Consider the following 4,086-nt stretch of genomic DNA (forward strand, 5'->3'; position numbering starts at 1 on the left):
AGCTTTTCGCATTCCTTACTTTCATTCAGGATTTCACATTCCGTACTTTCATTCGGGAAATTAAACTGATCACATTCCTTACTCTCATTCAGGATTCCACATTCCGTACTATCATTCGGGAGATAAAACTGATCACATTCCTTACTCTCATTCAGGATTCCACATTCCGTACTATCATTCGGGAGATAAAACTGATCACATTCCTTACTCTCATTCAGGATTCCACATTCCGTACTATCATTCGGGAGATAAAACTGATCACATTCCTTACTCTCATTCAGGATTCCACATTCCGTACTATCATTCGGGAAATTAAGGTGATCAGATTCCTTACTCTCATTCAGGAATTCTTGTTGACTTCTTTCCTTACTCTCTTTCGGGAAATCTGTTTCAAATTTTACTTCTCTAGAATAAAGCATATTGGTCTCGTCTACGACAACATCTCTTGCAACAATAACTTTTCCTTTAATGACATCCCACAATTTGAGTCCATTTTGTTCATACCCTATCAAGATAGCTTTGAATGATTTTTCATTAAATTTACCTTTTTAATTTTGTTGTGCACATACACGGTTGAACCGAACACTCTTAAAAATTTTAAATTGGGCTTTCTATTGTGCCACAGCTCATATGGGGTCATTTTACAATCACCAAGTGCTTTGCTTGGAATTCTGTTGATTAGATATGTTGCAGTTAGCACAGCTTCACCCCAAAAACTTTTGTCTAATTTTGCACCATTTACCATAGCACGAGCTTTCTCTGTAATGGTTCTTATCATTCGCTCCGAAACACCATTCAACTGAGGTGTATGTGGCACTGTCAAATGATAACTTATTCCTTTATTAACGCAGAACTCACGCATTTCATTCGACAAGTATTCTCTACCGTTGTCAATGTACAAATTGACAATCTTGAAATTAAAATGAGCCTCGCTCTTTGCTACAAAATCTTTAAATACATTGAATACATCTGATTTATATTTTAACAAATAGGTTACACAATAATGTGTAAATTGATCTACGAAGATCACAAAATAATTTTTATCGTCTAGTGTAACTGGTTTAATGGGGCCACATACATCTGAATGTATTACAAACAAGGGACGTTTTATATAACTTTTATCTTTAGATTGCTTAAATGGCAACCTAGCCTGTTTCCCATTTAAACATGACTCACAAACTTCATCTGATATTTTTAAATTAACAAGAAGATTACTGTCATTAAATAAATTATTATTCTTTATTTCAAGCAATTTTGCATTGCTTATATGCCCCAACCTCTCATGCCATAATCGATAATTATTTTTGTTCCTAGCATCTACACTGTATGCTTGGAATTTGACTACAGGTATATCCAACATACCTGTATGTTTAACAACAATTACTCCATTTTTTGATATGGAGACACCACCACAGTCAAACTTAATTGACATCCCTGCCTGTTGCAGACGCTTGACAGACATGAGGTTTCCTGCTGCCTCCTTGCAGTAGAGCACATCCTCCAGTGTGATATTGTGTCCATTGTGCAGCCGCACAATTCCACGCTTAGTGGCATATAAAAACTCGCCTTCTTTTGCCACAGCGATTTTAATTGGCTGCTCCAATTCGATGCAATCGGCTTACAGCGAGTCATCATTGATCTAATGATCCGTTGCACCAGAATCGAGTATAAAACCGAGTTCATTATTTATTTGATCACTCTTTTTCATTTTCCGCATCATAAATGCGAACCCGTGGCCCGATGCTGCAAGCTGAGCTTGTTTATTATGTTTATAATTTTCTTTGTTTTGATTTAACCTTATAAACTGGTAACAGTCTTTTTTCATGTGCCCTTCTTTGCCACAGTGATGGCATTTAATATTACTTCTAGCTTTTCGCTTAAATAATATCTTTTGCCGCGTGTTTCTAGATCCAAACGTTTTACGATTATTAAAATTGTTATTATTTCTTACAACTGCCTTCATGACTTTGTGACGCCCAGCGCCAGGAAAACCAAGCGCCGGCGCCACAAACACCAAACCAACCTCAATAGAATCACCAAGACAAGCCAGGAAGATTAGAAAATAAGTATTAGTAGGATAAGTAGAACATAAGCGACAAATACATGAAGACCTGCCACAGAATAAAAGAAATATAAATAAACAAACAATACAAACAAACAAACCACAGCTGAGCCCCACCAATGGGCCCGTAGCACAGCCAGCCACGGGCACACCCCCAGCTGACCGGACCAAGTGTGGCCATAACCCACGCACCAACGGGCACACTATCAGCCGGCCCGTGCAAACGCGTTAGGGCCCCGCAGCACAACGCGCTAGGGACAGACCGTAAGATCAGCCGCGTTTTGGGAATAAAAGGAGCTCCGCCAGAGCGATCAGCCTCCGCAACATTTAATTCACCTCGGAGCGCATTCGCCCTCCGCAACATTACCCCCCCTCGGAGCGCATTAACCCTCCGCAACCTTTAATTCTTCTCGGAGCGCATTAACCCTCCTCCACAGAATCACTCCTCGGAGCGCAGTAACCCTCCGCAACATTAATTCTCCTCGGAGCGCATTCACCCTCCGCAACATTAATTCTCCTCGGAGCGCATTAACCCTCCGCAACATTTCTTCTCCTCGGAGCGCATTAACCCTCCGCAACATTAATTCTCCTCGGAGCGCATTAACCCTCCGCAACATTAATTCTCCTCGGAGCGCATTCACCCTCCGCAACATTAATTCTCCTCGGAGCGCATTAACCCTCCGCAACATTTCTTCTCCTCGGAGCGCATTAACCCTCCGCAACATTAATTCTCCTCGGAGCGCATTAACCCTCCGCAACATTAATTCTCCTCGGAGCGCATTCACCCTCCGCAACATTTACTTCTCCTCGGAGCGCATTAACCCTCCGCAACATTAATTCTCCTCGGAGCGCATTCACCCTCCGCAACATTAATTCTCCTCGGAGCGCATTAACCCTCCGCAACATGAATTCTCCTCGGAGCGCATTCACCCTCCGCAACATTTACTTCTCCTCGGAGCGCATTCACCCTCCGCAACATTTAATTCTCCTCGGAGCGCATTCACCCTCCGCAACATTAATTCTCCGCGGAGCGCATTAACCCTCCGCAACATTTACATCTCCTCGGAGCGCATTAACCCTCCGCAACATTAATTCTCCTCGGAGCGCATTCACCCTCCGCAACATTTACTTCTCCTCGGAGCGCATTAACCCTCCGCAACATTTCTTCTCCTCGGAGCGCATTAACCCTCCGCAACATTAATTCTCCTCGGAGCGCATTAACCCTCCGCAACATTTCTTCTCCTCGGAGCGCATTCACCCTCCGCAACATTAATTCTCCTCGGAGCGCATTCACCCTCCGCAACATTTCTTCTCCTCGGAGCGCATTAGCCCTCCGCAACATTAATTCTCCTCGGAGCGCATTAACCCTCCGCAACATTAATTCTCCTCGGAGCGCATTCACCCTCCGCAACATTTACTTCTCCTCGGAGCGCATTCACCCTCCGCAACATTTAATTCTCCTCGGAGCGCATTCACCCTCCGCAACATTAATTCTCCGCGGAGCGCATTAACCCTCCGCAACATTTACTTCTCCTCGGAGCGCATTAACCCTCCGCAACATTAATTCTCCTCGGAGCGCATTCACCCTCCGCAACATTTACTTCTCCTCGGAGCGCATTAACCCTCCGCAACATTTGTTCTCCTCGGAGCGCATTAACCCTCCGCAACATTTAATTCGCCTCGGAGCGCATTCGCCCTCCGCACCATTACCCCCCCCTCGGAGCGCATTAACCCTCCGCAACCTTTAATTCTTCTCGGAGCGCATTAACCCTCCTCCACAGAATCACTCCTCGGAGCGCAGTAACCCTCCGCAACACCCTTCCCCGCGGAGCACAGACGACCTCCATCGATCCGGCCAGACGACTCCCCGGCCCCGCACGCAACCATCCGCCACGTGCGGCCCAACCGAAGGACGACCCCGAAGGACGAGGCCGCCGCAAAAACACCCGCGCAACTACCAAACTTTGTACCATTAAGCACAATAAAACTAACTCTATCTCTTTTATTACCGATCCAAGCCTGCC

Source organism: Drosophila persimilis, unplaced genomic scaffold (assembly GCF_003286085.1).
Source record: "Drosophila persimilis strain 14011-0111.01,24,50 unplaced genomic scaffold, DperRS2 tig00001269-arrow-arrow-pilon, whole genome shotgun sequence".
In the NCBI taxonomy this organism is placed as follows: Eukaryota; Metazoa; Arthropoda; class Insecta; order Diptera; family Drosophilidae; genus Drosophila; species Drosophila persimilis.